At 41.4% G+C, this 22,500-nt stretch overlaps 1 protein-coding gene across 10 annotated transcripts in view; it reads left to right on the top strand.

Annotated features, from left to right (window-relative positions):
* The window catches only part of LOC128695631 (guanine nucleotide exchange factor DBS), a 773,026-nt gene that overhangs the window by 99,547 nt on the left and 650,979 nt on the right, over positions 1 to 22,500 (top strand). For 4 of the 10 annotated variants that reach the window (XM_053786362.2, XM_053786361.2, XM_053786360.2 and 1 more), the window contains exon 1: positions 10,265 to 10,445. The exons of 2 other annotated variants lie outside the window; for them this stretch is intronic. The gene's annotated coding sequence lies outside the window, so the exon portion shown is untranslated. Of the gene's footprint in view, positions 1 to 10,264; positions 10,446 to 22,500 lie in introns of those variants that run through there. 4 more of the 10 variants (XM_053786364.2, XM_053786363.2, XM_053786359.2 and 1 more) reach the window with 2 other exon arrangements.

Below are 22,500 nucleotides of genomic sequence, written 5' to 3'. Positions count from 1 at the left end.
GTCTCTGTAGGTCTGTGTCTCAGTATGTGTCTGTGTCTCTGTATTTCTGTGTCTCTGTATGTCTGTAACTGTACGTGTCTGTGTCTCTGTAAGTGTCTGTGTCTCTGTAGGTCTGTGTCTCTGTAGGTCTGTGTCTCTGTATGTCTGTGTGTCTGTATGTCTGTGTCTCTGTATATCTGTGTCTCTGTATGTCTGTGTCTCTGTTTGTGTCTGTGTCTCTGTAAGTGTCTGTGTCTCTGTAGGTCTGTGTCTGTATGTCTGTGACTCTGTATGTCTGTGTCTCTGTATGTGTCTGTGTCTCTGTATGTGTATGTGTCTCTGTATGTCTGTGCCTCTGAATGTGTCTGTGCCTCTGTATGTCTGTGCATTTGTATGTGTCTGTGCCTCTGTATGTCTGTGCCTCTTTATGTGTCTGTGCCTCTGTATGTCTGTGCCTCTGTATGTGTCTGTGCCTCTGTATGTGTCTGTGCCTCTGTATGTGTCTGTGCCTCTGTATGTCTGTGCCTCTGTATGTGTCTGTGTCTCTGTGTGTGTCTGTGCCTCTGTATGTGTGTGTGTCTCTGCATGTGTCTGTGCCTCTGTATGTCTGTGCCTCTGTATGTGTCTGTGCCTCTGTGTGTGTCTGTGCCTCTGTATGTGTCTGTGCCTCTGTATGTGTCTGTGCCTCTGTATGTGTCTGTGCCTCTCTATGTGTCTGTGCCTCTGTGTGTGTACTCACCTAATTGTACTCACCTAATTGTGGTTGCAGGGGTCGAGACTCAGCTCCTGGCCCCGCCTCTTCACTGATTGCCACTAGATCCTCTCTCTCTCTCTGCTTCCTGAGCTTTATCATACCTCTTCTTAAAACTATGTATGGGTCCTGCCTCCACTACTTCACTTGCTAGGCTATTCCACTTCTTGACGACACTATGACTGAAGAAATACTTCCTAACGTCCCTGTGACTCGTCTGAGTCTTCAGCTTCCAGTTGTGACCCCTTGTCCCTGTGTCCCCTCTCTGGAACATCCTGTCTCTGTCCACCTTGTCTATTCCCCGCAGTATCTTGTATGTCGTTATCATGTCTCCCCTGACCCTTCTGTCCTCCAGTGTCGTCAGTCCGATTTCCCTCAACCTTTCCTAGCCTTGTTGCAAACCTTTGTACTTTCTCTAACTTCTTGACGTTCTTGACCAGGTGTGGGTTCCAGACTGGTGCTGCATACTCCAGTATGGGCCTAACATACACAGTGTACAGTGTCTTGAACGATTCCTTATTAAGGTATCGGAACGCTATTCTCAGGTTTGCCAGGCGCCGTATGCTGCAGCAGTTATTTGGTTGATGTGTGCCTCCGGTGACGTGCTCGGTGCTATGGTCACCCCGAAGTATTTCTCCCTGAGTGAGGTCTGTAGTCTTTGTCCACCTAGCCTATACTCTGTCTGCGGTCTTCTTTGCCCCTCCCCAATCTTCATGACTTTACATTTGGCAGGATTGAATTCGAGAAGCCAGTTTCTGGACCACATGTCCAGCCTGTCCAGGTCTCTTTGCAGTCCTGCCTCATCCTCGTCCGATTTAATTCTTCTCATCAACTTCACATCATCTGCGAATAGGGACACTTCAGAGTCTATTCCTTCCATCATGTCGTTCGCATATATCAAAAATAGCACTGGTCCTAGAACTGACCCCTGTGGGACCCCGCTCGTCACAGGCGCCCACTGTGAAACCTCTTCACGTACCATGACTCGTTGCTGCCTCCCTGTCAGATATTCCCTGATCCATTGCAGTGCCCTCCCTGTTACATGCGCCTGATCCTCCAGCTTCTGCACTAATCTCTTGTGGGGAACTGTGTCAAAGGCCTTCCTGCAGTCTAGGAAAACGCAATCAACCCACCCCTCTCTCTCGTGTCTTACTTCTGTTACCTTGTCATAAAACTCCAGAAGGTTTGTGATACAAGATTTGCCTTTCATGAACCCATGCTGGTTTTCATTTATAATCTTGTTCCGTTCTAGGTGTTCGACCACTCTCCTGATAATCTTCTCCATGACTTTGCACACAATACATGTCAGAGACACAGGTCTGTAGTTTAGTGCCTCGTTTCTGTTTCCTTTCTTAAATATGGGGACTACATTTGCTGTCTTCCATTTCTCAGGTAGTTGCCCAGTTTCAAGGGATGTGTTGAAGATTGTGGTTAGAGGCACGCACAGCATCTCTGCTCCTTCTCTAAGGACCCATGGGGAGATGTTGTCCGGTCCCATCGCCTTTGAGGTATCAAGGTCACTTAGCAGCTTCTTCACCTCCTCCTCGGTTGTTCGTATGTCATCCAACACTTGTTGGTATATTCCCTCTTGATGTTCCCTTCTGTGCTGTCTTCCCACAGCCCTTCCTGTCTCTACTGTAAAAACTTCTTTAAATCTCCTGTTCAGCTCCTCACATACCTCCTGATCATTTCTTGTGAGTTCTCCACCTTCTGTCCTCAATCTGATCACCTGGTCTTTGACTGTTGTCTTCCTCCTGATGTGTCTCTGTATGTGTCTGTGCCTCTGTGTATGTCTGTGTCTCTGTATATCTGTGTCTCTGTATGTCTTTCTCTGTATGTGTCTGTGTCTCTGTAAGTCTCTGTGTCTCTGCAGGTCTGTGTCTCTGTAGGTCTGTGTCTCTGTATGTCTGTGTCTCTGTATGCCTGTGTCTCTGTATATGTCTGTGTCTCTGTATGTGTCTGTGTCTCTGTATGTGTATGTGTCGCTGTATGTCTGTGTCTCTGTATGTGTCTGTGCCTCTGTATGTGTCTGTGTACCTGTATGTGTCTGTGCCTCTGTATGTGTGTGTGCCTCTGGGTATGTCTGTGTCATCTGTCTAGCAATGTAGAAGGATGTATTGATAGTAATAAAGTTATTATTATTATTGTTATTATTATTATTATTATTATTATTATTATTATTATTATTATTATTATTATTATTATTATTATTATTATTGTTTTTTTAGTATTATTATAAAACTCGCTGTGTATATGTGTCCAGTGGTAGCAGTGTTGTCACCCACTTGTCCAGTGGTGGCAGTGTTGTCACCCACTTGTCCAGTGGTGGCAGTGTTGTCACCCACTTGTCCAGTGGTAGCAGTGTTGTCACCCACTTGTCCAGTGGTGGCAGTGCTGTCACCCACTTGTCCAGTGGTGGCAGTGTTTTCACCCACTTGTCCAGTGGTAGCAGTGTTGTCACCCACTTGTCCAGTGGCGGCAGTGTTGTCACCCACTTGTCCAGTGGTAGCAGTGTTGTCACCCACTTGTCCAATGGCGGCAGTGTTGTCACCCACTTGTCCAGTGGTAGCAGTGTTGTCACCCACTTGTACAGTGGTGGCAGTGTTGTCACCCACTTGTCCAGTGGTAGCAGTGTTGTCACCCACTTGTCCAGTGGCGGCAGTGTTGTCACCCACTTGTCCAGTGGTAGCAGTGTTGTCACCCACTTGTCCAGTGGTGGCAGTGTTGTCACCCACTTGTCCAGTGGTGGCAGTGTTGTCACCCACTTGTCCAGTGGTGGCAGTGTTGTCACCCACTTGTCCAGTGGCGGCAGTGTTGTCACCCACTTGTCCAGTGGTAGCAGTGTTGTCACCCACTTGTCCAGTGGTGGCAGTGTTGTCACCCACTTGTCCAGTGGCGGCAGTGTTGTCACCCACTTGTCCGGTGGCGGCAGTGTTGTCACCCACTTGTCCAATGGTGGCAGTGTTGTCACCCACTTGTCCAGTGGTGGCAGTGTTGTCACCCACTTGTCCAGTGGTAGCAGTGCTGTCACCCACTTGTCCAGTGGTGGCAGTGTTATCACCCACTTGTCCAGCGGCGGCAGTGTTGTCACCCACTTGTCCAATGGTGGCAGTGTTGTCACCCACTTGTCCAGTGGTAGCAGTGTTGTCATCCACTTGTCCAATGGTGGCAGTGTTGTCACCCACTTGTCCAGTGGCGGCAGTGTTATCACCCACTTGTCCAGCGGCGGCAGTGTTGTCATCCACTTGTCCAATGGTGGCAGTGTTGTCACCCACTTGTCCAGTGGCGGCAGTGTTGTCACCCACTTGTCCAGTGGTAGCAGTGTTGTCACCCACTTGTCCAGTGGTGGCAGTGTTGTCACCCACTTGTCCAGTGGTGGCAGTGTTGTCACCCACTTGTCCAGTGGTGGCAGTGTTGTCACCCACTTGTCCAGTGGTAACAGTGTTGTCACCCACTTGTCCAGTGGCGGCAGTGTTGTCACCCACTTGTCCAGTGGTGGCAGTGTTGTCACCCACTTGTCCAGTGGTAGCAGTGTTGTCACCCACTTGTCCAGTGGCGGCAGTGTTGTCACCCACTTGTCAAGTGTTGGCAGTGTTGTCACCCACTTGTCCAGTGGCAGTAGTGTTGTCACCCACTTGTCCAGTGGTGGCAGTGTTGCCACCCACTTGTCCAGTGGTGGCAGTGTTGTCACCCACTTGCCCAGTGGTGGCAATGTTGTCACCCACTTGTCCAGTGGTGGTTTTGTTGTCACCCACCTGTCCAGTGGCGGCAGTGTTGTCACCCACTTGTCCAGTGGTGGCAGTGTTGTCACCCATTTGTCGAGTGGTGGCAGTGTTGTCACCCACCTGTCCAGTGGCGGCAGTGTTGTCACCCACTTGTCCAGTGGTGGCAGTGTCGTCACCCACTTGTTCAGTGGTGGCAGTGCTGTCACCCACTTGTCTAGTGGTGGCAGTGTTGTCACCCACTTGTCCAATGGCGGTAGAGTTGTCACCCACTTGTCCCGTGGTGGCAGTGTTGCCACCCAATTGTCCAGTGGTGGCAATGTTCTCACCCACTTGTCCAGTGGTGGCAGTGTTGTCACCCACTTGTCCAGTGAAGACAGTGTTGTCACCCACTTGTCCAGTGGAGGCAGTGTTGTCACCCACTTGTCCAGTGGTGGCAGTGTTTTCACCCACTTGTCCAGTGGTGGCAGTGTTATCACCCACTTGTCCAGTGGTGCCAGTATTGTCACTCACTTGTCCAGTGGCGGCGGTGTTGTCACCCACCTATCCAGTGGCGGTAGTGCTGTCACCCACTTGTCCAGTGGTGGCAGTGTTGTCACCCACCTGTCCAGTGGCGGCAGTGCTGTCACCCACTTGTCCTGTGGTGGCAGTGTTGTCACCAACTTGTTCAGTGGTGGCAGTGCTGTCACCCACTTGTCCAATGGTGGCAGTGTTGTCGCCACTTGTCCAATGGTGGCAGTGTTGTCGCCCACTTGTATAGTGGTTGCAGTGTTGTCACCTAATTGTCCAGTTGTAGCAGTGTTGTCACCCACCTGTATAGTGGCTGCAGTGTTGTCACCCACTTTTCCAGTGGTGGCAGTGTTTTCACCCACTTGTATAGTGGTGGCAGTGTTGTCACCCACTTGCCTAGTGGTGGCAGTGTTTTCACCCAATTGTCCAGTGGTGGCAGTGTTGTCACCCACTTGTCTAGTGGTGGCAGTGTTGTCACCCAATTGTCCAGTGGTAGCAGTGTTGTCGCCCACTTGTCTAGTGGTGGCAGTGTTGTCACCCAATTGTCCAGTGCTTCCAGTGATGTTATCCACGTAGCCAGCGGTGGCAGCGGTTGTCACCCAATTGTCCAGTGGTGGCAGTGTTGTCACCCACTTGTCCAGTGGTGGCAGTGTTGTCACCCACTTGTCTAGTGGTGGCAGTGTTGTCACCCAATTGTCCAGTGCTGGCAGTGATGTTATCCACGTAGCCAGCGGTGGCAGTGGTTGTCACCCAATTGTCCAGTGGTGGCAGTGTTGTCACCCACTTGTCTAGCGGTGGAAGTGCTGTCACCCGTTGTGACCAGTGCTGGCAGTGTTGTTATCCACGTAGCCAGTGGTGGTAGTGTTGTCACCCACGACCACTGGTTCAGCTCCAGTGGTCAAAGCTGTGTGATAAAAAATCTTGCCAACTCTGAGATGTTACCAGAGAGGACAGTTAGTGTTCCTTTTCAGTCAGCTGCGTTGCCTTGTGTTCTCTGTTCTTGTGTACTTGTATGTTCTCTGTATATCTATCTGTTTATACACACACACACACAGAGGGCCAGGAGCTAGGACTCGTACCACTGCAACCTCAACTAAGTGAGTACGCACACACACACACACTCACACACACACACACACACACACACACACACACACACACACACACACATATATATATATATATATATATATATATATATATATATATATATATATATATATATATATATATATATATATATATATATATATATATATATATATATATATATATATATATATATATATATATATATATATACATATATATATATATATATATATATATATATATATATATATATATATATATATATATATATATATATATACACATATATGTATGTATATAGAGTAACACATCGGCAGTTTCCCACCAAGGCAGGGTGGCCCGAAAAATAAAACTTTCATCATGAACTCCATCACTGTCTTGCCAGAGGCGAACTTACACTACAGTTATAAAACTGCAACATTAACACTCCTCCTTCAGAGTGCAGACACTGTACTTCCCATCTCCAGGACTCATGTCCGGCCTGCCGGTTTCCTAGAATCTCTTTATAAATATTACCTTGCTCACACTCCACAAGCAAATCAAGTCCAAAAACTGTTTGTCTCCATTCGCTCCTATATAACACGCTCACGCATGCTTGCTGGAAGTCCAAGCCCTAACACGCAAAACCTCCTTTACTCCCGCCCACCAACCTTCCCTAGGCCGACCTTTACTCCGCCTTTCCTCTACTACAGATTTATACACTCTCGAAGTCATTTTATTTTGTTTCAGCCTCTCTACATGTCCGAATCACCTCAACAACCCCTCCTCAGCCCTCTGGATAATTGTTTCGGTCTGGATAATGTACATATATGTATATATATATATATATATATATATATATATATATATATATATATATATATATATATATATATATATATATATATATGCAATAAGATCACAGTAAACAGGTGATTTCGGAATATGCAAAACAACCACTCTGAAAAAATAGAGAAATTCCAAGCGCTTTCGTGGCTACTCACATTATCAAGTAACTATGGTTCCTTGATAATATATATATATATATATATATATATATATATATATATATATATATATATATATATATATATATATATACATATATATATATATATATATATATATATATATATATACATATATATATATATATATATATATATATATATATATATATATATATATATATATATATTTATATATATATATATACTTATATATATATATTTATATATATATATAAGTATATATATATATATATATATATATATATATATATATATATATATATATATATATATATATATATATATATATATATATGTATATATATATATATATATATATATATATATATATATATATATATATATATATATATATATATATATATATATATATATATATATATATATATATATATATATATATATATATATATATATATATATATTGTTCTGCATATAACAATATGCAGAATAATTCCTAGCGCTTTCGTGACTTCTTACATCATCAGGGAACTATAAAAACAAAACATCAACAGGAAGGCACGTAAGGACAAGACTACACCTCACAGTCACATCACAACACCCGACTCTGTGAAACACAACTGATACTCTACCCAAGTATTAAGATTTTTTACTTGTCTAATGTATCATTAAATTCCTCCCAAATTTTTTTAATTATAAATGAATCCAATTTATGTAAACCAAAAGAAATATTCATAATTTTTCCAATCTGCGTTTTACGAAACACGATTCTATTAAATTCCTGTCGATCATGGAAAAGAAGGAAGCATTCAAAATATTGAGAAACAAAAAATATTCCTTTAATCAGGCCATTTCTTAAGAATGGAAAAATTAGTTTGTTAGATCATTGCTATAATAAACTCAAAAGAATTTGTAATGAGCCGAGGAACAAACTACAAGGAAAATTTGACAGTTTAACTGAAAACAGTGATTGGACAAAGTATGATAATAACAATTTTGTAATTAACTTATCAGATGAAATATTAGACAAAAATACAACCGCTGCTCTAAGTTTTGGTCTAAGTTTTGCAACTTCAAAAAGTTAATAATAATGAAATTGCACAAGCCTTTTGTAACTTAGAAAAATTCTCTGATTTATCAACTGATGAAATTAATATAGGTAAAGGGGCGGTTTATAGCTCTGTGTTTAAACAAAATATTCCTAATTGTCTTTAAAGATTATTTAAGTCTTATAATACACTTATTAGTAATAAAAATTTGCATCTTACTATAGCAGATAAAATAAATCTAATAATAATTTTGAAAGAAACTAATTACCAAAATAAAATGAATAATCTCTTAGATGATACTGAAATTTATTCTAAACTTAGAAATAAACCCTTAGAATATGCTAACAGTAATTTTAATAAAACTATAAAGAGTCTACTCAAAGGCAAAGATGAATTAATTAAAAAAATTAATTCCACTAATCCATCTTTACCCTAAATGTACAGATTAATAAAAATCCACGAACCAGGTAATCCAGTTAGACCAATTGTTAGCGCCGTAGGCTCAGTTTCCTATAAATTATCTAAATGGCTTGTTCATATTTTGAGACCAATTGTTTGGAAAAAAATCTAACTTGATGTTGAAAACAACATAAATTTAGTGGATGAATTAAGTACCTTGAATGACTTAAATGATTTTAAAATGTTTAGTTTTGATGTTACTTCCCTGTTTATAAAAGTTCCTGTTGATGATTTATTAAGTTTCTTACCTGAAGAACTTGTTAATTACGATTTACCATTGCCAGCTCCTAAAATCATTAAACTTATTAAACTTTGTACTGTTGATGTAAAATTTGTGTTTAATGACGAGTTTTACACCCAGAAGTTTGGTATGGCAATGGGAAATCCTGTCACCTGTTCTTAGTAATTTATGCATGGAATTTTCTGAAACAAGATTGCTTAACACAATGCTTAGTAATAGAGCTAAGTGGTATAGATGTGTTGATGATTTTTGTGTCTTATGCCTAAAAAGCTAAATATGAACCATCTCCTCATTAAATTAAATAGTTTAACTCATTCTATAAATTTTACTGTTGAGTTCGAAGAAAATAACTCATTTCCTATCCTAGATGTTTTAATTATTAAGGGTAACAATGATTTATTTTAAAATTTACAGAAAACCTACAAATAACTGTTCCTATGTACACTATTATTCTTCACGTCAAGATAGTGTTAAACTGTCGGTTTTCTTATCAATGTTTTTGGGAGCTTTGCGTATTTGTAGTCTAGAATTAATAGGTGAAGAAATCTAAAAAAAAATTTGAAATAGCTAATGATCTAAAATACCCAAGAAACTTAATTGATAAATCTTTTAAAATTGTCAGAAATACTTTTTATAATTCAAAAAGGGACAACCAACCTTACCGACCTAAAAATATTTTATTAGGGTTAAATTGGTAAAAGTCTTGAACAAAGATTAAATTAACATAAATACAACATTTGAGCTGGACAAGATTCTAATGCTTTGTTTATTCATGTGAGAGATTTTAACCATCCAATTGATTTTCAAAAGGCCGAGAAAATTGTATCATGCAAGTCCATGGTCGACAGGAATATAATAGAATCATGTTTCATATAAATTCAGTTTTGAAAATAGTATGAATATTTTTTTTTTTGGTTTATATAAATTGGATTAATTTATAATTAATTAAATTTGGGAAGAATTTAATGATACGTTAGACAAATAAAAAATTTTAATGCTTGGGTGAAGTATCAGTTGTGTTTCACAGAGTCGGGTGTTGTGACGCGACTGTGAGGTGTAGTCTTGCCCTTATATGTCTTCCAGTTGATGTTTTGTTTTTATAGCTCCTTGATAATGTGAGAACTCACGAAAGCGCTAGGAATTCTACCTAGTAGTGTGATAACACTACCTCCCCTGAAGGGTGCCATGGATCTTCAACATCAAGGCACCTCTATTAAGAGTGCCACATCTCTTTAGTACCGTCATGATACCCCCCTATGAAGGGCGTCACAGCCCTTCACTACCACTAAGGTATCCCTTGTGAAGGGTACCCCAGCCCTTCACTATCATTAAGGCACCTTTGGCGATATCAAGGCCCTCCCTCCTTCCCCATAAAGGGAGCCATCATCATTATCACCTCTGGCGACTGAGAGAGGCTGGTGATAAAGGGGGCGGGGCACCATACTGAGGCACCACCAGCCAGTGTTGTCTTGGCAGTGGTGACGAGTGGACGTGCGCGGAGCCTTGCGTCGGGGGGGCGTGTGTCCGTGTGTGTGTGTATGTATGTGTAAGGGGGCGTACACCCCCACCAGGTGGCTTTTGTCGATTTGAAAATCCAAGGAATAATGTTAGTGATGGAGTTATGGAAAAGGATAATTCAATAGGGCTTTAAAATGCCTAGGGATTAATCAGGTAGGTGATATATATATATATATATATATATATATATATATATATATATATATATATATATATATATATATGCAATAATAACGTACTGATTAAGTATAGACAGTGTAATGACATATACCTGAACAGTGAGACAGTGTAAGAACAATAAAGACAGCAGTGTAGAGAGGCACTGTTGGCATGGCAGTACAGTGCCACAAACATTACAGTGCAGCTCTGAACATTTCCGTGTAAATAAATCTGTTCCACACGACTATGGCTGTTGGTGTGTCACTGCTGTGTCGAGGGAAGGATGTGGGGGTGTGAGGGTGTGGGGGTGTAGGGGTGTGAGGGTGTGGGGGTGTGGGGGTGTGGGGGTGTAGGGGTGTGGAATGATGGGTGGTTGGGGGGAAGGGGTGAAAAAATAACACCTGCACTCACCTATTTGATTTTGCAGAGGTCGAGTCACGGCTCCTGCGTGACACATACACCTCGCGAGATACACACAAAAAAATCTTAACTTTGAGAGGTTTCGCACACAGTGTGGCATTATCAAACACCTAATAAAGTCGCACTGTGAAAAATAAAGCACCATTGTTAATAATAAAGTCCCACTGTGGGAAATAAAGCACCAATGGTAATAATAAAGTCCCACAGTGGGAAATAAAGCACCATTGTTAATAATAAAGTCCCACTGTGGAAAATAAAGCACCATTGCAAATAATAAAGCCCCACTGTGGGAAATAAAGCACCATTGCTAATAATAAAGCCCAACTGTGGGAAATAAAGCACCATTGCTAATAATAAAGCCCAACTGTGGGAAACAAATCCCTTTTCTATTGGTAATAAAGCCCAGTTGGTTCTGATAAAGTTCTACTTTGTATAATAAAGTCCCACTGTGGTGCATATATAATAAAATAATGTTTTTTCCCAATTTAAAGTAAAGAAGAAAACAGAAAGTAGACGTCTAATAAAGAAAATAGACGTATAACGAAGAAAGTAGACGTCTAATAAAGAAAATAGACGTATAATGAAGAAAGTAGATGTCTAATAAAGAAAGCAGATGTTTAATAAAGAAATCACATGGCTAATAAAGAAAGTACATGTCTAATAAAGAGAGTAGACACATAATAAAGAAAGCAAATGTCTAATAAAGAGAGCAGGAACCTAATAAAGAAAGCACGTGTCTAATAAAGAAAACACGTGTCTAATAAAGAAAGTACATGTCTAATGAAGAAAGCACATGTCTAATAAAGCACATGTCTAATGAAGAAGCACATGTCTAATAAAGAAATAACATGTCTAATGAAGAAAGCACATGTCTAATAAAGCACATGTCTAATGAAGAAAGCACATGTCTAATGAAGAAAGCACATGTCTAATAAAGCACATGTCTAATAAAGCACATGTCTAATGAAGAAAGCACATGTCTAATAAAGAAAGCACATGTCTAATGAAGAAAGCACATGTCTAATAAAGAAAGTACATGTCTAATAAAGAAAGCACATGTCTAATGAAGAAAGCACATGTCTAATAAAGAAAGTACATGTCTAATGAAGAAAGCACATGTCTAATAAAGAAAGTACATGTCTAATGAAGAAAGCACATGTCTAATAAAGAAAGCACATGTCTAATGAAGAAAGCACATGTCTAATAAAGAAAGTACATGTCTAATAAAGAAAGTACATGTCTAATAAAGAAAGCACATGTCTAATGAAGAAAGCACATGTCTAATAAAGAAAGTACATGTCTAATAAAGAAAGTACATGTCTAATAAAGAAAGCACGTGTCTAATGAAGAAAGCACATGTCTAATAAAGAAAGCACATGTCTAATAAAGAAAGTACATGTCTAATAAAGAAAGTACATGTCTAATAAAGAAAGCACATGTCTAATGAAGAAAGCACATGTCTAATAAAGAAAGTACATGTCTAATAAAGAAAGTACATGTCTAATAAAGAAAGCACATGTCTAATGAAGAAAGCACATGTCTAATAAAGAAAGTACATGTCTAATAAAGAAAGTACATGTCTAATAAAGAAAGCACATGTCTAATAAAGAAAGTACATGTCTAATAAAGAAAGCACATGTCTAATGAAGAAAGCACATGTCTAATAAAGAAAGTACATGTCTAATAAAGAAAGCACATGTCTAATAAAGAAAGTACATGTCTAATGAAGAAAGCACATGTCTAATAAAGAAAGTACATGTCTAATAAAGAAAGCACATGTCTAATAAAGAAAGCACATGTCTAATAAAGAAAGCACATGTCTAATAAAGAAAGAACATGTCTAATGAAGAAAGAACATGTCTAATAAAGCACATGTCTAATGAAGAAAGCACATGTCTAATAAAGAAAGTACATGTCTAATGAAGAAAGCACATGTCTAATAAAGCACATGTCTAATAAAGCACATGTCTAATGAAGAAAGCACATGTCTAATAAAGAAAGCACATGTCTAATGAAGAAAGCACATGTCTAATAAAGAAAGTACATGTCTAATAAAGAAAGTACATGTCTAATAAAGAAAGCACATGTCTAATAAAGAAAGTACATGTCTAATAAAGAAAGTACATGTCTAATGAAGAAAGTACATGTCTAATAAAAAAAGTACATGTCTAATAAAGAAAGTACATGTCTAATTAGTGAAATAAAAACGGGTTATCTCAGATCACTTTACAGAATAAAGGAAAAGTAAAGTTTTGGGGATTTTTTGTAATTTTAAGTTAAAATGCAAGAGTCATGGCGTGCGTCGAACCCGCATGGGCCAGCAAGATTCTTTAGCTATGAGCAAGAACAGATCAGTAAGATTGTGAATGATGAATGAAAGATATGTGTAGTATCTTTGCTTGCGGAACGTTTCGCCCAGGCTCCTTCAGTCGACTACAGAGGCGACAGTAGATGGTGGAAGACGTGTTGAATTAGTTTTGGGGTATTCAGTCCCTCAGTCTTGAAGAGTTGATGATTTTAAGGCTGAGGGACGTTATGGGGAAGCCCATTAAGTGTCAGGGGCCCAAGACTGTTCAACAGTCTCCTATCATACTTAAGGGATCCAGTAGATACCTGGCTGTCTTCAAGAGGGAACTGGATAGTTTGGTAAAATTAGTACCTCACCAGGCAGGCTGTGGTTCGTACGCTGGGTTGCATGCGGCCACTAGCAGTAACAGCCTGGTTGATCAGGCCATGATGTACCGGGAGACCTGGTTATGGCTAGGGAAGGGGGGGCGTTGACCCTCGAAACACCTTTCAGGTAGACTCCAGGTAGACTCCAGGTAGACTCCAGGTAGACTCCAGGTAGACTCCAGGTAGACTCCAGGTAGACTCCAGGTAGACTCCAGGTAGACTCCAGGTAGACTCCAGTTAAACCTCAAAACTAGCTATCCATTGCCTTTGTCTGCAGTATTATAGTCGCCTCTGAATTTCATATATGAAACACATGTGAAACTCTTGGGTGTCTTATTGAGGGGACGTTTCTCCACACAGCGGCTTCATCAGTCCTAAATAAAGAAGAATTGTGAAGATCAGAAGAAGCTTGAGGTAATCTGTCCAGCAACCTAGAGTCGATGTAATCAGTCCAGGCTGAGGGACTGATTACCTCAAAATCCTTCTGTTCTCCTTGGTATGGACTGATGAAGCCACTGTGTGGCGAAACGTTTCCTCAATAAAGATACCCAAGTGTTGCATTTGTGTCTAATTTATCAACTCGTCGGTATTATACGCGATTAAGTAACGACAATGGGCTATGAGGGAGAGACAGAGGAAGGAGCAACAGCCTGTCTGACCAGGCAAAGCACCAGACGAGCCTGACCTACGGCCGGGCTCCAGGAGAAGAAAGACTCTAGGAAATCATCGAAGGTAAAGGGGTAAGGAGACGTCGTGAAGTTGATAAGTGAGGTATATGGGCAGAAGTTAGGTATATTTACTACGAAACGTTTCGCCTACACAGAAGGTTTTTCCAGTCGAATAGAGAGGAGGGAGTAGAAATGGTGTTCGACTGAAGAAGCCTACCGTGTAGGCGAAACGTTTCGAGATAATGATACTAACTGGACGGTATAGTATGACATTATCATGTTCCCAAGTCGAAGAGAACTGGACTGGTTGACCTCAGTGTAATTATTATATTGAGATGGTAAACCATCCTCAACCTTCTAAACTCTGAATATAATAATAATAATAATAATAATAATAATAATAATAATAATAATAATAATAATAATAATAATAATAATAATAATAATAATAATAATTATAATAATTATTTTTATACGAGGAAATGTGTAACTCGTAGAGGTTCTCATACAACGTCTGGGGAATGGGGGAGATAAATAGTGCCTGGGGAATGGGGAGGTAAATAGTGTCTGGTGAATGGGGGGATAAATAGTGTCTGGGGAATGGGGGGATAAATAGCGTCTGGGGAATGGGGGGATAAATAGTGTCTGGGGAATGGGGGGATAAATAGCGTCTGGGGAATGGGGAGGTAAATAGTGTCTGGGGAATGGGAAGGTAAATAGTGTCTGGGGAATGGGGAGGTAAATAGTGTCTGGGGAATGGGGAGGTAAATAGTGTCTGGTGAATGTGGAGGTAAATAGTGTCTGGGGAATGGGGAGGTAAATAGTGTCTGGGGAATGGGGAGGTAAATAGTGTCTGGGGAATGGGGGGATGAATAGCGTCTGGGGAATGGGGACGTAAATAGTGTCTGGGGAATGGGGAGGTAAATAGTGTCTGGGGAATGGGGAGGTAAATAGTGCCTGGGGAATGGGGGAGGTAAATAGTGTCTGGGGAATGGGGATGTAAATAGTGTCTGGGGAATGGGGAGGTAAATAGTGTCTGGGGAATGGGGAGGTAGTGTCTGGGGAATGGGGGAGGTAAATAGTGTCTGGGGAATGGGGAGGTAAATAGTGTCTGGGGAATGGGGAGGTAAATAGTGTCTGGGGAATGTGGAGGTAAATAGTGTCTGGGGAATGGGGAGGTAAATAGTGTCTGGGGAATGGGGAGGTAAATAGTGTCTGGGGAATGGGGGGATGAATAGAGTCTGGGGAATGGGGAGGTAAATGGTGTCTGGGGAATGGGGAGGTAAATAGTGTCTGGGGAAGGGGGAGGTAAATAGTGTCTGGGGAATGGGGGAGGTAAATATTGTCTGGGGAATGGGGAGGTAAATAGTGTCTGGGGAATGGGGAGGCATATAGTGTCTGGGGAATGGGGAGGTAAATAGTGTCTGGGGAATGGGGGAGGTAAATAGTGTCTGGGGAATGGGGAGGTAAATAGTGTCTGGGGAATGGGAAGATAAATAGTGTCTGGTGAATGTGGAGGTAAATAGTGTCTGGGGAATGGGGAGGTAAATAGTGTCTGGGGAATGGAGGGGTAAATAGTGTCTGGGGAATGGGGAAGTAAATAGTGTCTGGGGAATGGGGAGGTAAATAGTGTCTGGGGAATGGGGAGGTAAATAGTATCTGGGGAATGGGGAAGTAAATAGTGTCTGCGGAATGGGGAGGTAAATAGTGTCTGGGGAATGGGGAGGTAAATAGTGTCTGGGGAATGGGGAGGAAAATAGTGTCTGGGGAATGGGGAGGTAAATAGTATCTGGGGAATGGGGAGGTAAATAGTGTCTGGGGAATGGGGAGGTAAATAGTATCTGGGGAATGGGGAGGTAAATAGTGTCTGGGGAATGGGGGAGGCTCTTAACACTGATTCTATCCAGTCCACAAAGTCGTGATGATCTGGAGACAACAGCGTCAGTTACTAATCAGTATCTGGAGAATCGATATTATTATTTTCACCATCTTGCATTGACATCGATTCCTTGAAGACTTTGAGAACCCATTCTCCTTTCCAGAATGAAGTGTTGGCATTAATTTTTCATGTATTCAAGGATCGAACATTCCCAGATATTTTAACACGGCTCCCAATCCCACTAAAGTTCCAAGACGCCTTAGACCACTGAGTCATCACTGCTACAAACGTCAGGTACCCAGTAGCAATGGATATGTATGTCTCTCCTGATGCCAGAACATACCTGTGGTAAGATACAGGTCTAATTTCATTATCCTTCCGTTTGGTTGCCTTGTTCTTGACTGCACTATATATATATATATATATATATATATATATATATATATATATATATATATATATATATATATATATATATATATATATCTATATATAAATGGGGTCCACCTCTGGTGTAAATTGTGAGACCCATAGCCTCGGAGAAGTGGATAAAAAGGTTTCGAGGAAGAATATTTGGATTTCTTCCTGAAGGCGTTTGAATATTCCACTTCCCCTACCACCCCATCTTTTAATATATTTTCTTTTAACCAATAGGAATATTTTATTACATAATATGGTACAGAAGATTTAAGAGATACATTTTTGATATAAAGGTGGCATATACGGTACATGTTGTTACGTGTGTATCACCGATTATAAGGCGAAAATCTCATCCAGCTCCTCAGAGCTGGGGCGTGTGGCCAAAATACAGCAGGCATTACCCCTTTGAACAGCCGCACTGAGCCGCTGGAACAGAAAACTAGCTGCCCTGGGATCCCTAGTTACCCTGATGAGTCTTTTTCCCAGCTCCTTAAGGAATTTAGATGCACTCTTTCCCCATGAGCCAAGGGTCTCCGAGCCTATGGGAACAAACATAATGATGGGCAAGTTCTCCAAATTTTCTAGACTTTTGGGACTCCCTGAAGCTGGCAGCTGCTCCTCCTTCCTCCCTGGTGTATTGGAGATAGGTATCAGCCAAGGTAGATGCACATGTATAGTCCCACACCACCTGCTTCCCATCTGTCCAGGCTTGAAGGGTGATACCATCTGGACGCTTCTGGCTGCCATCAGATCTGCATAGTTGGGGTGGCTCCCTTACTGCTGGGCATCCAGCTGTTGTGAGGCTCCTCTTGATAATGTTATTAACCTCCTCATGTCTTGCAATCTTTCCCTCGGATTTACGGCACACAAGACCATGGTACCCGAATCTGTCTGCTGCTTCACTGCCACAAATACACCTGTGTTCGGCGAGAATAGGGGCGGCAAGTCGAAGGGCAACACCGATGCGGATGGTCTGTGGGTCGAGGCGTGTGCCAAGGCTGGAGTTGGGAACAGCTCTCTGAACTTACATATATTTATATATATATATATATATATATATATATATATATATATATATATATATATATATATATATAAATATAATTAGATAGAATTATATATATATATATATATATATATATATATATATATATATATATATATATATATATATATATATATATATATATATATATATATATATACATATATATATATATATATATATATATATATATATATATATATATATATATATATATATATATATATATATATATATATATATATATATATATATATATATATATATATATATATATATATATATATATATATATATATATATATATATATATATATATATATATATGTATATATATATATATATATATATATGTAAGTTCAGAGAGCTGTGGGAGGTTAATTAAGAACATTGCATCTAGTTAATGAGTTGTTTTGGTGGTAGTTAATGGTATTGGGGAGGCAGCGTTTAGTTAAATAATAAATAGAGGTCATGGGTCTTAAAGGGTATTGCGTAGATGAATGGGGATTAGGAGGTAAGGGGTAAAGGGGAGCTTAACATTGCCTGAATTATAATTCGGTAATTAAGTGGCAGACACCTATAATTATATGAGTCACTGTGTAATTATATACAGTAGGGGACGCGAACCTCCTCCCCGATTCCCCAGAGGCTGGGGAATGGGGGAAGTGGGTGATTTAGTGAATGGGTAATATGGGAACATAGCCAAAATAGGGCTGGAAACATGCACGTGATATTAAATTAGGCAGTGATAGATGGGGAGTGGAGAGAAGGGATCAGTGATTGTAGTAAGTAGAGAGAGAGAGAGAGAGAGAGAGAGAGAGTGGAAGGCGCAGCAGCAGGAGAGTCATAACCTAGGAGGATAGCAGAGTAGGATGGGTTAAAAGGCTTTCATTGTGGTGAGTGAACTTCTGCTGGAAGACGGTGGGGGGTAAGGGGCGGTGAGGGGCTGTGGGGGGTTGCGGGAGGGGGGCGGTGAGGGACTGTGGGGGGATGCGGGAGGGGGGAGGTGAGGGGCGGTGGGGGGAGAGGGGGGAGGTGAGGGGCGGTGGGGGGGAGCGGGGGCGAGATGCAGAGCGCCACAGAGATATTTTTGGATTCCAAAAACCTTTAATATAAATGCTGTGAGCTGAGGCGGGCCACCTCCTCCTCCTCCTGCAGCGTCTCCTTCAAGGCTGCTGCTACTCCTGGATGTGGCTGCCTGCCTGGCCGCCTCCGTGCCCGTCTTCCTTTATGGTCGTGAAGAGCTCTTGGTCCCAGGAAAAGGGGAACTACCCTTCTTAATGCCCATCCTGAGGGTGGCAGTTACTTTATACCCATCCTGTGTGTGGCAGTTACCTTATACCCATCCTGTGTGTGCGGTAGTTACCTTATACCCATCCTGTGTGTGGTGGTTACTTTATACCCGTCATGTGTGTGTGGTAGTTACCTTATACCCATCCTGTGTATCATAGTTACCTTATACCCATCCTGTGTGTGGTAGCTACCTGATACCCATCCTGTGTGTAATAGTTACTTTATACCCAACCTGTGTGTGGCAGTTACCTTATACCCATCCTGTGTATGGTAGCTACCTTATACCCATCCTATATGTGGTAGCTACCTTATTCCCATCCTGTGTGTGGCAGTTACCTTATACGTATCCTGTGTGTGGCAGTTACCTTATACCCATCCTGTGTGTGCGGTAGTTACCTTATGCCCATCCTGTGTGTGGTAGTTACCTTATACCCATCCTGTGTGTGGTAGTTACCTTATAACCATCCTGTAGGTGGTAGTTGGATGATTACCAAGGATCATAATGGGCCCAGGGACTGACTCCCGTCACTGCTTTAGATAAGCAAGAAGTTACAGTAATCTAGGGACTGACTCCCAGCAGTGACTTGAAAGAAACTAATTTATTTCTGGCAAGAAGTTGTTTATGTGGTGTCGGTAGAGGCAAATTCTTTTTTTTCATTTCGATACTAATATCTTACATCTCTTGCTCTGTGGGCTCGTGAACGTACACGATCACACACACACACACACACACACACACACACACACACACACACACACACACACACACACACACACACACACACACACACACACACACACACACACACGGGCGCCTGGCAAACCTACGGATAGCGTTCCGATACCTCAGTAAGGATTCGTTTAAGACTCTGTATACCATTTACGTCAGGCCCATACTGGAGTATGCAGCACCAGTTTGGAATCCACACCTAGTCAAGCACGTCAAGAAATTAGAGAAAGTGCAAAGGTTTGCAACAAGACTATTCCCAGAGCTACGGGGATTGTCCTATGAAGAAAGGTTGAGGGAAATCGGCCTGACGACACTGGAGGACAGAAGGGTCAGGGGAGACATGATAACGACATATAAAATACTGCGCGGAATAGACGAGGTGGACAAAGACGGGATGTTCCAGAGAAGGGACACAGACACAAGAGGTCACAATTGGAAGTTGAAGACTCAGATGAATCAAAGGGATGTTAGGAAGTATTTCTTCAGTCATAGAGTAGTCAGGCCGTGGAATAGCCTAGAAAGTGACGTAGTGGAGGCGGGAACCATACATAGTTTTAAGGCGAGGTATGATAGAGCTCATGGGGCAGGGAGAGAGAGGACCTAGTAGCAATCAGCGAAGAGGCGGGGCCAGGAGCTGTGAATCGACCCCTGCAACCACAAATAGGTAAGTACAAATAGGTGAGTACACACACACACACACACACACACACACACACACATGCACACGTGCGTGCGGTTGGTGAAGATAACGAGTGCTTGGAGAAGGAATGTAATCTGAAGTATTAGTGGAGGAAGGGGGTGGAAGATGGGGAAGGGAAGAGGATGTGGGGGAGGGGGGATTGGAGGAGTTAGTAGGAGGATGGGAGTGGAAGCAATTTCCACCTCCTCCTCCACCTGTCCAGTTTGCTTACAGACACACTTCGTGGGGCAGAACTGGAGTGACCTGTTCCAAATCTTCACACTGAGATAATCCCTTACGGGAGAGAAAGCCAAGGCAGCAGCTGCAAAAAAATATCCCATATTAAAATTACATAGTTCAGCTTATAGAGTAAAACATCAAGTGTCCCAGATGAACCCTATCTGTTTCTTACCTGCCTACCATGATGGCAAGCTAGACAGAAGCACCATGATGGCAGGCTAGGCAGAAGCACCATGATGGCAAGCTAGACAGAAGCACCATGATGGCAGGCTAGGCAGAAGCACCATGATGGCAGGCTAGGCAGAAGCACCATGATGGCAGGCCAGGCAGAAGCACCATGATGGCAGGCTAGGCAGAAGCACCATGATGGCAGGCTAGACAGAAGCACCATAATGGCAGGCCAGGCAGAAGCACCATGATGGCAGGCTAGACAGAAGCACCATAATAGCAGGCCAGGCAGAAGCACCATGATGGCAGGCTAGACAGAAGCACCATAATGGCAGGCTGGACAGAAGCACCATGATGGCAGGCTGGACAGAAGCACCATGATGGCAGGCTAGACAGAAGCACCATGATGGCAGGCTAGACAGAAGCACCATAATGGCAGGCTAGACAGAAGCACCATGATGGCAGGCTAGACAGAAGCACCATGATGGCAGGCTGGACAGAAGCACCATGATGGCAGGCTAGACAGAAGCACCATGATGGCAGGCTAGACAGAAGCACCATAATGGCAGGCCAGGCAGAAGCACCATGATGGCAGGCTGGACAGAAGCACCATAATGGCAGGCTGGACAGAAGCACCATGATGGCAGGTCAGGTACAGGATAGCTAATATGTAACCTCGTCCAGTGTTGAAAAGATTTTCTTCCTCAGAGATGAAAGACATTGTTTCCCCCTCAAGTTTTAAACTAGAAAAAATATAAAAAAATAAACCTAGGCATCTTTTAATATAATAGTGAAAGTACTACTACTACTACTGCTATTAATAATAATAATATTAATAATAATAATATTAATATTAATAATAATAATAATAATAATAATAATAATAATAATAATAATAATAATAATAATAATAATAATAATAATAATAATAATAATGACATTAATAAAATAATAATAATAATAATAATAATTACAATAATAATAATTACAATAATAACAATAATAATAATAATAATAATAATAATAATAATAATAATAATAATAATAATAATAATAATAATAATAATAATTTAAATACTGCATCAAGGAGGGCTGGCGGCTGTGTACAAGTCATATATTAAAGCAATGTTTGGTGTGAATATTATACAGATTATTATTATTATAATCAAAAAGAAGCGCTAAGCCACAAGGGCTATACAGCAATATTATGCAGAGATTTCGTAGTGCATAAATTAGAACACGATGAGGCGGTTATCACAGATATAATTCTGATAGCTGAGCATCGACCTGTTGAAGTGGTTTGGACATTGAGATAGGATGTAGCAGGATGGAGGGATGGGTAAAAGGAGGTTTAGAGGTTTTAGAGTGTTTGGGGCTTGAGCAACCAGCAGGTTTGAATGAGTGTGTTAGATAGGAGCATGTGGAGACAATAGGCTTGACGTGCTGTTGGAGTGTAAACTAGGAAGCGAGGTGATATGATACTTACGTAGGTGTACTTGAAGGGTACACCCTCCAGCTCCTGAGCTCGAGTGCTAAACCCGTGTGGGTCATTGAGGACAAGAAAGGGTGGAGGGCTTGATTTTTAGGTCTACTCACAGACCAGACCAAAGCAGACCAGACCAGACCATACACAGATCAGACCAGACCATATACAGACCAGACCATACACAGATCAAACCAGACCATACACAGACCAGACCAGACCAAACACAAACCAAACCAGACCATACATAGACCAGACCACACCATACACAGACCAGTGTGACCAAAGTAACATGTTGATCAACCATGTATTAGTCCCTGCTTCCCTGTCTAATTCATTTTACATGCTTAC

The sequence above is a fragment of the Cherax quadricarinatus genome, chromosome 42 (genome assembly GCF_038502225.1).
Source record: "Cherax quadricarinatus isolate ZL_2023a chromosome 42, ASM3850222v1, whole genome shotgun sequence".
Taxonomy (NCBI): Eukaryota; Metazoa; Arthropoda; class Malacostraca; order Decapoda; family Parastacidae; genus Cherax; species Cherax quadricarinatus.
This window is presented reverse-complemented; position numbering and strand designations above follow the sequence as displayed.